Source organism: Canis lupus, chromosome 8 (assembly GCF_011100685.1).
Source record: "Canis lupus familiaris isolate Mischka breed German Shepherd chromosome 8, alternate assembly UU_Cfam_GSD_1.0, whole genome shotgun sequence".
NCBI lineage: Eukaryota > Metazoa > Chordata > Mammalia > Carnivora > Canidae > Canis > Canis lupus.
Genome location: NC_049229.1, coordinates 31,229,735 through 31,242,769, shown reverse-complemented (window position 1 = coordinate 31,242,769; position 13,035 = coordinate 31,229,735). Strand labels below are relative to the sequence as shown.

The window sequence follows — 13,035 nt, the reverse complement described above, 5'->3', positions numbered from 1 at the left end:
GGATGGCCAGCTCCTGGGACTGGTTTTTAACTTGGGAGGGAGCTGGCTCAAATGTGAGCAAATCACATTTTGAGATCCACCTCTTTCTTCAAAAGAGAAAACTCAGAACTGTGATGGTTGTATTGTATGTGTGATTAACATTTAAATCGATAGACTTTTTTTTTTTTACCTCCATAATGCAAAAACTAGGTTTCTTGAAGAATAAAGTCTGCTTCATGACTGCAGAAATAGAAACCTGGCTAAGTGTTTAGCCTTCAGATTTTAAATACAAGGCTACAACATCAACTCTTCCCTGAATTTCTATCTTGCCAGCCTGCTCTGCAAATTCCAAACTTGTCAGCCCCCACAATCCTGTGAGCCAATTCTTTAAAATAAATCTCTGTGTGTGTGTGTGTGTGTGTGTGTGTATCTTTTAGTTTTGTTTCCCTGGAAAACCCTAATACAAAACCTAACTCCAAAGCCCATTTTTATCAGTGACATCTCATTTGAATAAATACAAGGGTACACAAAGTATTGACCTTCTGAGTTCAGGTTCAAGTCCCAGTACCATCTCATTTACTAGTTTCATAAACTAGCTACTTAATTATACTTCGCCTTGGTATCTTCATTTGTATAAAGGAAGAAATAGTAACATTTACTGAAGAGACTGTTGTGAAGATTAAGAGAAAATATGTGCTTAGAAGAGAGGGACACCTGGGTGGCTCAGCGGTTGAGCATCTGCCTTTGGCCCAGGGTGTGATCCTGGAGTCCTGGGATTGAGTCCCACATTGGGTTCCCTGCGTGGACCCTGCTTCTCCCTCTGTGTCTCTGCCTCTCTCTCTCTGTGTCTCTCATGAATAAATAAACGAAATCTTAAAAAAAAGAAAAAGAAAAGAAATTGGCTCAGAATAAGTACTCAGGGATCCCTGGGTGGCGCAGCGGTTTAGCGCCTGCCTTTGGCCCGGGGCGTGATCCTGGAGACCCAGGATCGAATCCCACGTTGGGCTCCCGGTGCATGGAGCCTGCTTCTCCCTCTGCCTATGTCTCTGCCTTTCCTCTCTCTGTGTGTGACTATCATAAATAAATTAAAAATTAAAAAAAAAAAAAGAATAAGTACTCAACAGGTGTTAGTAGTAATTATTATTAATTATTATTATTGCTAAGGTCATGAAAACTGTCAAAGAAGGATGACTTACAGGATGAGGGGTACATGGAAGAGTAGCTAGTCTCATTCACTCCCCCACCTCTTTTCCCCCAGACCCTCAAGTATAGTCTCTGCTTTTCACTGTCTGTTCCTGGGTGATATTATAAAGCCATTTCTTGTAAAGTGTCCTGTCTTGGGCAGCCCGGGTGGCTCAGCGGTTTAGAGCGACCTTCAGCCCAGGGCGTGATCCTGGAGACCAGGGATCGAGTCCCACCTCGGGCTCCCTGCATGGAGCCTGCTTCTCCCTCTGCCTGCCTCTCTCTCTCTCTCTCTTTCTCTCTGTCTCTCATGAATAAATAAATAAAATCTTAAAAAAAAAAAAAAAAGTGTCCTGTCTCTTCCTATAGGAACCCAATCAGGATTAAAAGTTGGATTCCACCTTTCACGAAGATGGCGCCAAAGGGAAGAAGGAAGCCTCTGCCCCTCCCAAAGCCGAAGCCAAAGCCAAGAAAGCGGTGCTGAAAGGCGTGCACAGTCACAAAAAAAAAAGAAGATCCGCACGTCACCTACATTCCGACGACCCAAGACCCTGCGTCTCCGAAGGCAGCCCAAAATCCTCGAAAGAGCGCCCCCAGGAGAAACAAGCTTGATCACTTTGCCATCATCAAGTTCCCCTTAACTACTGAGTCAGCCATGAAGAAAATAGAAGACAACACACTTGTGTTCGTTGTGGTTGTCAAGGCCAATAAGCACCAGATCAAACAGGCTGTGAAGAAGCTCTATGACATTGATGTGGCCAAGGTCAACACCTTGAGCAGGCCTGATGGAGAGAAGAAAGCATATGTTCGACTGGCTCCTGACTATGATGCTTTGGATGTTGCCAACAAAATTGGGATCATCTAAACTGAGTCCAGCCGGCTATAAATCTAAATATAAATTTTTTCACCATAAAAAAAAAAAAAAGTTGGATTCCAAATAAAGGGCTAAGTCATAGATCAAACCATTATTATTTTACAAAAGCAAACTTCAGTAAATCTTGATAATCATTTAACACAATAAAATTATTCTAAGTCCTAACACGAGGCTTCCATAAATTTTAATTTTCACTCCATGACACAATTTACCATTTAATTAGCAGTTTTGTTTGCCTTCCCACAATTTAGGACTTCTGTGAGATGATTTGATTGGTCAAAAACTTGTTTTTAAAGTTATCCAGGTGGGGATCCCTGGGTGGCGCCCTGGGTGGCGCAGTGGTTTAGCGCCTGCCTTTGGCCCAGGGCGCGATCCTGGAGACCCGGGATCGAATCCCACGTCAGGCTCCCGGTGCATGGAGCCTGCTTCTCCCTCTGCCTGTGTCTCTGCCTTTCTCTCACTCTCTCTGTGACTATCATAAATAAATAAAAAAAATTAAAAAAAAAATAAAGTTATCCAGGGATCCCTGGGTGGTGCAGCGGTTTGGCGCCTGCCTTTGGCCCAGGGCGCGATCCTGGAGATCCGGGATCGAATCCCACGTCGGGCTCCCGGTGCATGGAGCCTGCTTCTCCCTCTGCCTGTGTCTCTGCCTCTCTCTCTCTCTCTCTCTCTCTCTCTGACTATCATGAATAAATAAATAAAATCTTTAAAAAAAAAATAAATAAAGTTATCCAAAAAAATAAAAAAATAAAAAATAAAAAAATAAAGTTATCCAAAGGGATCCCTGGGTGGTGCAGCAGTTTGGCGCCTGCCTTTGGCCCAGGGCGCGATCCTGGAGACCCGGGATCGAATCCCACATCAGGCTCCCGGTGCACGGAGCCTGCTTCTCCCTCTGCCTATGGCTCTGCCTCTCTCTCTCTCTCTCTGTGTGACTATCATTAATTAATTAATTAATTAAAACCTTTAAAAAAAATAAAGTTAGCCAAGTAGTTATCTCCAGGTATAAGGATTTTGATTAATTTGTATATATCAACATATATATTTTTATATATTTATCTGTGTATTATTCAGTGATTCACCAGAAGGACCCACAGGACTCAATGAGATTTATTATAGCAAAGGATACAAAGCAAAAGTGGCAGGAAAATGATAAGCACACATGAGTTCCAGAGATATTCAACACAAACTTGCAATGTCTTTCCTGGTCCAAATATTCCTTATCTGAGGCCAGACGGGAGTACTCTTTTTATCTTGCCATTAACTCTGGGACATGTGTTAATGTCCCACAGAATGTCTGGCCAGAGAAGTTTATTTGTCTCAGAGTTTAAAGGTTTTATTGGGGGCTGGTCACATAGGTATATTCTGCTATGTATGCCACCAACTATGGTGATCAAAATTCAACCCAAACAATGAAACTAGGTACACGTTATTGATCTTGATGTTTGTGCAAAGCAACCTTAGAAGCACTTATGGTATGGTCCATTGGCCAGGAATATATATCAAATCCATCAACTACTAACACAGAGAACACTCTTTTTTTTTTTTTTTTTTTTCAGAGAACACTCTTAAGGGCTGCAAGAGTTAATCATGAGTCCTTTGGGGGAAAAAAAAAAAAAAAAAAGACATGTAAAGAGCAAGCAACCATACCTGCTGTGTTAACTCTTTCCTCACAGTCTGTATTTTCTAAAATGCCTATAATTAACCTCTATTACTTCTATAATGAAAAAAGAAATTATTAATATAAAGGCATCCAATGTTAATGATATTCCTTTTTAGTTAATGATGTTGTTTTATAATCTCAGTACATTTCCCTGTAGTCAGCAGAGCTGCTGAGAGAAGTCAAGTCATCCTACTAGACGTTTCATGCATGGCCATCAGAGCCTTCATACTCTCTTTGGGAAAACCATAAAAACAGGCTAGAATAAAGCATGTGAGACATAGTAGGAACAATGGCAACACCTAGTTCAACTTCCCCATCTTAGAGATGAGGAAGTGGAAATACTGAGCAATGAAAGGACTCATCTAAGGTTCTAAATCTTAGAACTTTGCATTAAAAACCTCTCTTGGAACTCCTGAAATGGGACAAGGCAATGTCTGCTCAGTTGCTTCTGTTTGTCTTTAACATAGCAGAAACTGGAGAAGCCCTGACTGGTGGGGCTGTCCGAACTGAGTGTGCATGTTCCAATCTCCTTTAGTCTAGACAGAGGCTTCCCATCCCTCCTCGATCCCCCCCTTGTCCAGTGGCCTGACAGAAGCACCAGGACTCTATATCCAGAACCTATGCCACTGGGTCAACAGTCTAGTTTGGAGCCTTGCAAGAATTAGTTTCATTTTCACCAAATTTCTGCCTTTTCTCCCCTTCTCTTATAGGTTGGAGGGTGGTGTCTCTCTACTGGACTGCAAATTCCTTGAGGGCCTCCTTAAACCAGGTTAATAAGAGGTTATGATTGTGGGTAGTGTGGGACCCAGGAAATTTAACAAAAATCCCCTATCCCTAGACAAGCAGAGCAGGACTAACTCCATTTTGTGCTACACCCGCCACCTCCTGTATGACCCCCACATGACCTGCTTATTGCTTAAGGCGCTGCCCCACCCTAGTCAAGCCGCTGGGCACACCCTTATTGGAAATCGGCTCATAACAATGTAACCTGCCTTGTGCCCGCCAAAACTGCCCGCCGATTCTGACCAGAGTGATAGGCCAGTTCAAATGGTCACTATAGGGTGAATCGTAATTCACCTGCGTGTGGACCGACATGACTGTGCAACTTTCTGTGTATGTTACAGTCCCACTGGCCCCCATAAAGCTGCTAAGCCTCTTAGCCTCGGGGTCCAAGTCCCTGCTCTGCTGTGTCGGGTACACTTGGACCCAAGCTCGAGCTTATAAATAAACCCTCGTGTGTTTGCATCGGTGTCGGCTCCTTGGTGGTTTCTCAGATTCACAATCTTGGGCACAACATTTGGGGGCTCGTCTGGGATCAGAGAGACCTCCAGGACCCCATCCGGAGGGTTTCACGTGTGGTGACTGCACTCAACTTTTTCTACCTTTTGCGTGCATATTCTCTGAGAGCTCTAAACTGTACTTTTACCTGTAGGAATTCCAATCTGTATTGGCTCGGCATTGGCTTAGGCGGACACGCCGGCGGGCCATCGACTGGGGGTCTTAAGGAGACGTCCCTTGCCCCCGCCTGGAGGACAGAGTCCTCATCTGTAAGGAGGGCGGAGGTCCTCATCTGTAGGAGGACAGGAGTCCTCGTCTGTAAGGAGGACAGGGGTCCTCATCTGTAAGGAGGGCCGGCTGCCAGCCCTTCGGGTTACTTTCTGTTTTGTCTCCACGGCCGCACTGGAACGTTGGTCTGTGTTACTATGTCCTTGTTAACTGTTTGTGCATTTGTCTGTGTTGTTGGGTCCTAGTTAATCGTCTTTACTGTCTGTGTCTTGGTGTGGATTGGGGACATAATGGGGGAGACAGAAACCACTCCCCTGTCTCTTATGCTCTCCCACTTCTCGGATGTTAGGGAAAGAGCTCATATTCTGAGCATAGACATACGGAGAGAGAGATTCCAAATTTATTGCATATCAGAATGGCCAACCTTTGATGTGGGATGGCCCCGAGAAGGAACTTTCCACCTACCTATTATCTTACAGGTTAAGGCCGTGATCTTCAGGGACAAACCGGACGGCCACCCTGACCAGGTGCCCTACATCCTGATCTGGCAGGACATGATCGAGAATCCCCCTCCCTGGCTAAAACCATTTTTACCCCCCAAAGCACACAACTCGGCTGAAGGTAAGGAGAGACCCCGGGTCCACCGCCAGACTCTAGGGGCGGGTCTCCAGGCTGCCGCGCGCAAGCCTGCCGAGCTGGCCAAGGTCTATGATGTGAGACAGGGTAAGGATGAGAGTCCAGCAGCCTTCTTAGAGAGAGTCATAGAGGCTTTTAGGCAGTACACCCCTATGAACCCAGAAGCCCCGGAAACAAAGGCCGCAATTATCATGGCTTTTGTTAACCAGGCCGCTCCGGACATTAAAAAGAAATTGCAAAGAGTAGAGAGACTGGGAGAGAAGAGCTTGCAGGACATAGTGATAGTAGCAGAACGAGTCTATAATAATAGAGAAAGTCTGGAAGAACAACAAACCAAACTAAGTGACCAGGAGACCCGAAACCTGGCCAAGATCCTGCTGGCCACAACCATGGATGACCCACGGGACAGACGGAGGCACCTCAAGAAGCTGGCTTCAGGGACAGGTAAGGAGGATGGCCCTGGTCCCCTTTAGGAGCTCCCAAGCTGAACAAAAACCAATGTGCTTATTGCAAAGAAGAGGGCCACTGGCTGAAAAGCTGCCCTAACAAAAGATCTAAGGCCCCTGCCAAGAACTTGGAAATGGAGGACCTGGACGATTAGGGGAGTCGGGGTTAGACACCCCTCCCCAAGCCCAGGGTAACTCTCGGAGTGGAGGGGCAACCTGTTGAATTCCTAGTGGACACTGGGGCACAACATTCGGTTTTATTACAACCCCAAGGGAAATTGGCAAACAAGACTTCACAGGTGCAAGGGGCCACGGGCACCAAACAGTACTCATGGACTACCCGAAGAACTGTGGATCTCGGCATGGGCCGGGTATCCCACTCCTTCATGGTCATCCCTGAGTGCCTCTACCCGTTGTTAGGTCGGGATTTGCTCACCAAGATGGGGGCACAAATTTGCTTCTACCCCGAAGGGGCAAAAGTCCTAAACAAGGAGGGGCGCCCGATTCAGGTGCTTGTCCTGAGTTTAGAAGACGAATATCGTCTCCACCAACAACCCTAAATCCGGCAACGCTACTCCCTAACCCAGACTGGGACCCCCCCTCTGCATGACTGTCAAGAAATTTTGGCACAGGGGCACGGAGTCAGAGCTGATCTCCAGGACCAGCCACTGCCCAATGCGGACGCCACCTGGTACACGGAGGGCAGCAGTTTGGGCCGAGAAGGACTCAGACATGCGGGGGCAGCTGTAACCACGGAGACGGAGACCGTCTGGGCAGAGCCACTGGCAGCCGGATCGTGGGCTCAACGGACAGAACTGACCGCACTGGCCACGGCGCTGACCATGGGGGAAGGTAAACGAATAAACATCTACCCCGACAGCAGGTCCGCCCTCGCCACCGCTCACCTCCACGGAGCCCTTTACAGGGAGAGAGGGCTCCTGACAGCGGAGGGAAGGACTGTTAAAAACCAAACGGAGATTCTTGAACTCCTGAGGGCCCTCCGGCTGCCCAAGGCCCGGCCGTCATCCGCTGTCCGGGCACCAAAAGGCAGACACGCCAGTAGCCAGGGGAAACCGGTGAACCGATTTAAAAGCAAAGAAGGCGGCCCTTTTGGTGACCCAGGTCTTAGCTACCACGCTACCCGATCCGGGGACACGGACCCTGCCGGACACCCCCAACTATAGTGATGCTGACTTACACTGGATCAAACGCTTGCCTGTGACCCAGTGCTTGCGTGGCTGGTGGAGGGCCGCAGACTCCAGCATCATCTTGCCAGAGGAACTGGGACGGCGAGTCCTATCCAAAATGCATCGGAGTCCTCACATGGGAACGAGGAAGATGGGAGACCTCATACGACATGCAAAGATCACTATTAAAGACTCTCCAGCAAGGATCGAGCAGATTGTGGCAAGCTGTCACGCATGCCAGTTAACTAATGCCACCGCCCATGGATCTAACCCAGGCACCCGGCTCCGAGGGGGCCGCCCAGGAGCCTACTGGGAAGTGGACTTCACTGAGGTAAAACCTGGAAAATGTGGGTACAAGTATTTACTAGTGTTTGTAGATACTTTTTCAGGATGGACAGAGACATTTCCTACCAAACATGAAACAGCACAGACCGTGACCAAGAAACTGCTGGAAGACATCTTACCGAGGTATGGTTTTCCTGTTAGGATTGGATCAGACAACGGCCCAGGATTCATCTCTAAGGTAACACAGGGAGTGGCACTAGTACTTGGGGCAGATTGGAAATGACATTGCGCATATACGCCCCAGAGCTCAGGACAGGTAGAGAGGATGAACAGAACATTAAGGAGACCTTAACTAAACTGGCCCTGGAGACTGGCGGGGACTGGGTGACTCTCCTCCCCTTCGCCCTATTTAGGGTGAGGAACTCCCCATATAAGATGGCACTGACTCCCTACGAGATCATGTTTGGTCTTCCTCCACCTATAATCCCCAATTTAAAACCTGAGGTGCTTGCTGAATTTGATGATCAACAACTTCTTTTCTCCCTCCAAATGTTACAAAGAACCCATGAGCAGGTGTGGCCTAAGCTGAGGGCCCTCTATGAGACTGGGCCGCCCCCGGAACCCCATCGATACCGGCCAGGTGACTGGGTGTACGTGCGGAGATACCAACACCAGACACTTCAACCTCGCTGGAAGGGACCTTACACTGTGATCCTGACCACTCCCACTGCTCTCAAGGTCGATGGGATTACTCCCTGGGTCCACTACACCCACGTCCAGCCAGCTGACCCACACGCCGTTCTCAAGGACTTTGTTCCAGAATGGAAAGGCCAACCGGACAAGGACAATCCCCTAAAACTAAGACTGTGCCGTTCTCACTTATTTCCCACCTCCAAGACTCCCTAGTCTGAGGTTGTCCTTCAAAATAAAAGGGGATTAGACTTAGTCTTCTTACAACAAAGGGGGGGGCGGTTATGTGCTGCCTTAAACGTAGGATGTTGCTTCTTTGCTGAAATGTAAATGGGAGCGAGAGCAGCAACAAGGTTGGTTCAAATCCTGGTTTAATCATTCCCCCTGGCTGACTACCATGTTATCCTCCCTGGCCGGCCCACTCGTCATCCGCCTCCTCTTTCCAACCTTTGGACCCTGCCTCATTAATAGACCAGTAGCGTTTGTCAAGGACCGAGTCAATACAGTCCGACTCATGGTACTCAGGCGACAGTGCCAACCACTGCTTCTTTCGACCGAAACCCAGAACCATGATTGGGTCCTGCATAGGATCCTCGGAAAAAGGGGGGAATGTGGGACCCAGGAAATTTAACAAAAATCCCCTACCCCTGGACAAGCAGAGCAGGACTAACTCCATTTTGTGCTACACCCGCCACCTCCTGTATGACCCCCACATGACCTGCTTATTGCTTAAGGCGCTGCCCCACCCTAGTCGAGCCGCTGGGCACACCCTTATCGGAAATCGGCTCATAACAATGTAACCTGCCTTGTGCCCGCCAAAACTGCCCGCCGATACTGACCAGAGTGAGAGGCCAGTTCAAATGGTCACTATAGGGTGAATCGTGATTCAATCGGCCACCTGCGTGTGGACCGACATGACTGTGCAACTTTCTGCGTATCCCATGGGCCACTGGCCCCCATAAAGCTGCTACGCCTCTTAGCCTCGGGGTCCAAGTCCCTGCTCCGCTGTGTCGGGTACACTTGGACCCAAGCTCGAGCTTGTAATAAACCCTCGTGTGTTTGCATCGGTGTCGGCTCCTTGGTGGTTTCTCGGATTCGCAATCTTGGGCACAAGAAGTAGCAAAGTCAAATGGTCCAAGGTTTGAATTTTGGCTTAGCATCTCATTGGCTTGTGTAATTTGAGTGAGTAACTTAACGGAAATCATAATACCTCCTTTATAAGGTTGTTGGGAAGATGAAAGGAAGTAATAACTTAAAAAAAAAAAAAAAAGTTCCAAGGGATCCCTGGGTGGCTCAGCAGTTTAGCACCTGGTTTGGCCCAGGGTGTGATCCTGGAGTCCCAGGATGGAGTCCCACACCAGGCTCCCAGCATGGAGCCTGCTTCTCTCTCTGCCTGTGTCTCTGCCTCTCTCTCTCTGTGTCTCCCATGAATAAATAAATAAAATCTTAAAAAAAAAAAAAAAAAAAAAAGAGTTCCAGCTGCTCCACATCCTTGATAACAGTTAGTGTAGTCAGTCTTCCAAAAGGTATCTCTATGTGATTTTAATTTTAATTTCCCTAATGACATTTTATTTATTTGTTTGTTTGTTTATCTGAGGAGTGTGCAGAGGGCTTAAGCAGGCTCCATGCCTAGCACAGAGCCTGATACAGGGCTCAATATCACAAACCTCAGATCATGATCTGAGCCAAAATCAAGAGTCAGACGATTAACCAACTGAGGTGCCACCGAGGTGCCCTATCTAATGACATGGTAAATGTTTTTTGTTTTTTGTTTTGTTTTTGCCACTTATGTGGCAAAATTCATCTTTTTGATGAATTGTCTGTTCAAATCATTTGTCTATTTTATCTGGGGATTTGTTTTTTGTTTTTTAGAATTGAGGTTCCAGCAAGGGGGTCCTGGATCAATGTTACTTCTTCTGTTGGAGAGATGCAATTAGCTACAGTTGTAGCTTGTCAAGTAGTCTGTTGAATAGCCATGGAAGCCTCATGGAACCAAACTAGGTATAGCTAGTGGGTTGTTGAATTAAGGATTCATGAATATTGATATTTAATATATAGTGAATATTTGGTGCCTAGGTGCCCCTCATGTGTGTTTATTACTTCAGGTACTCTTGGATCTGTAGCCCTTTTCATTGATGTTTAACCCACACATGCTCTAATTCCTAATTACTGATCTATACTTGATGCATCTTGTGAGTTCATCCATTCATTTCTTATTTTCCATAGAACTGAATATTTTGCAACTATACATCAAATGTACTAAGCCCTCCCCCATCAGTGCTGCTTCTTTCTGTGACACACTTACTTTGCACATAGTATCCACTAAATAAATGTTAAATAAAAAATAAGCAATGCCCTCAGGTAGTCTTGCCTTAGAGACACACTTACTCAAACAGAGTTCCTGTAGTTACATATGTGTGGGAAATATTGGGTTTCTTTGCTATAGGATTTGTTAGTGCCTTAACACACTACTGTGGTGGTATCTTTCTATAAGTGGATTCACATGTAGTGTTCTCAACCTTAGTGACTGACGGACCCCTTTACTTCGGGTGCATCCCTAATGATTAGTGTTCTACAGAACAGATCTTGGGAAATGCTGCCTTGGGAACTGCTCTGTGCTGGGAAATTCGATGTTTACTATAGTAGGTGTAGGCCAAGCAGTTGATCTGAAATTACCTTGTATACTTTATAAACATTGTTTTTCTGGGTTAGATAGAAAACTATGACAAGAAGCAAGATAGGGAAATTGAAGTTACTGGGGATATGAGCTGACTAAACTATTCAATCAAGGGTTTCTCTAATTTCCCCTTTGGAATAAATCCAGGGATGATGCCCCCTCCCCCAATCAGCACAGTGTTGACAATATTTTTTCACAAATGGCTTATAGACTGGTGCTTTGGCATACGCGGGCACTTTGAAAGATATTAAGATTATAAAAAAGAGACTTCCTCTTCCACCAGGATGGGAAAATATGCCTATTGAGACTTCAGGGAACCCAGATCTCTTATGTAGAGGATCTCCTTGGTATTATTCTGGATGGTCAAGGGAGTCTTAAGACTTGAAACTGAGTTTATTGGAGCACATTTATCAATGGGAAGATAGCTTGCTTCATTTAGTACAACACAGAGGAAAAGTAGAGCCCATCATGTCTTCTACCCTATTTGGCTCCATTTCACATCCTCTGACCCAACAACATCAACGTGTAGGCAGGTACTCCCACCTCTGGCCCCTCCTTCCCTTCCTGCACACAAGGGTGGCCTTCGTGCCACTCTTGTATTCTCTTCCCGGCACCCTCTCCCAATTTATTGCCTGCCTAAAACTTGCTCATCCCTCATGCTGCAGCTCAGATGTTTCCTCTGGTGAGCTTTACTCGACTCCTACCTACTAAGTTATGCTTTTTCCTCCTGTCACTTACACAAGTGTAGTTAACATTATTTAATGATTGTCTTTCCCACCAGGTTGTGAGGGGCCTGAGGGCAGAAATTGTTTTGACTAGTTTACTATTGAATTACTAGATATGGCAGAGAGTAAGTGGTTAATAAACCCAGCTGAATGATCAAAAACATCAGTGCTGATATATTTTGGAGTTAATTTAGGGCTGTTCAGTTTTCCTTTGTCTTAGGTCAAAGGCTTCTCAATTCCCTTTGTTTAGGGCTTGGATCCTCCTAAGATTCACCTTAGATACTCATTCCCAGAAATGCCTCTCTTATCTATTCCCTGATCAGAGTAGTGGTTGACATCGGTGAACACAGGTAAAGTCTTTTATGTAATCTGGAGCAAAGGAGCTTCAGAAAAGCAATGATTTTCCTTTTAAGTATGAGGTGTTCAGTTTCCAGTGAGCTTGAGACTCTGCAGTGAATAGTTTGTGGGTTCTCCCAAAACCCAGCATGAAGGAAGTATAGCTGTGGGCAGCCATGAAGCAAGTCATATTTGCAGTTATGCTGCTGATGTCACTAGAAGAATGCAAGAAAAACCGTTCCAGTGTGGGGACATTCTCTGGAATATTGGGAACACAGCTCCTTACAGGTACAGCAGTTCCACTTGACCTACTTCCATCAGTTCTTCCCCAGGGTACTGACCTGCCTCGCATCTCTCGCTGAAACTCACTCACATACCCACACCTGGGGCTTGCGATTTCCCTCACTCACCCCAAACGGATAGATGTGATTAGGCAAAAATGGCCTGGGGCAAAGTGGCAGAAGGTGAGGACCAGTCTCTTGTGCTTTCTCTTCTGAAAGGACTTTTTCTGGGGTGCAAGTTTTCTTGAAGCACTAACAAAGACCTGCATCACAAAGGGGAAGGAACCTAGCTCTGCACTGGATGGAGCAGACTTAACCCCTGGCTTGAAGTTACTGTGAGGACTCACGATAATGTGATTAAAGCCCTTAGGAGACTGGCTCCCACAATAGTGCTTAAGACATGGTAGCCATTTAACTCTTAGGTGCTCATTGGGTATTCGCAGAGGAATCTGTGTCTCCTGCCTCAGTAACATCACACTGGATGGAAATGGCTCGCTCAACTTTTCTCTTTCCTCTGTAACATCCTTGCAGGCCCAAAACCTAGAAAAATGTTTTCCAGGTCCCATGATAA

At 46.4% G+C, this 13,035-nt stretch overlaps 1 long non-coding RNA gene across 1 annotated transcript in view; it reads right to left on the bottom strand.

Annotated features, from left to right (window-relative positions):
- The window catches only part of LOC100687432, a 28,657-nt gene extending 23,089 nt beyond the window's left edge, over window positions 1–5,568 (bottom strand). The window contains exon 1 of the long non-coding RNA XR_005363303.1: window positions 5,122–5,568. This is a non-coding gene — a long non-coding RNA (uncharacterized LOC100687432). The remainder of the gene's footprint in view (window positions 1–5,121) is intronic.
- Window positions 5,569–13,035: the final 7,467 nt, after the last annotated feature.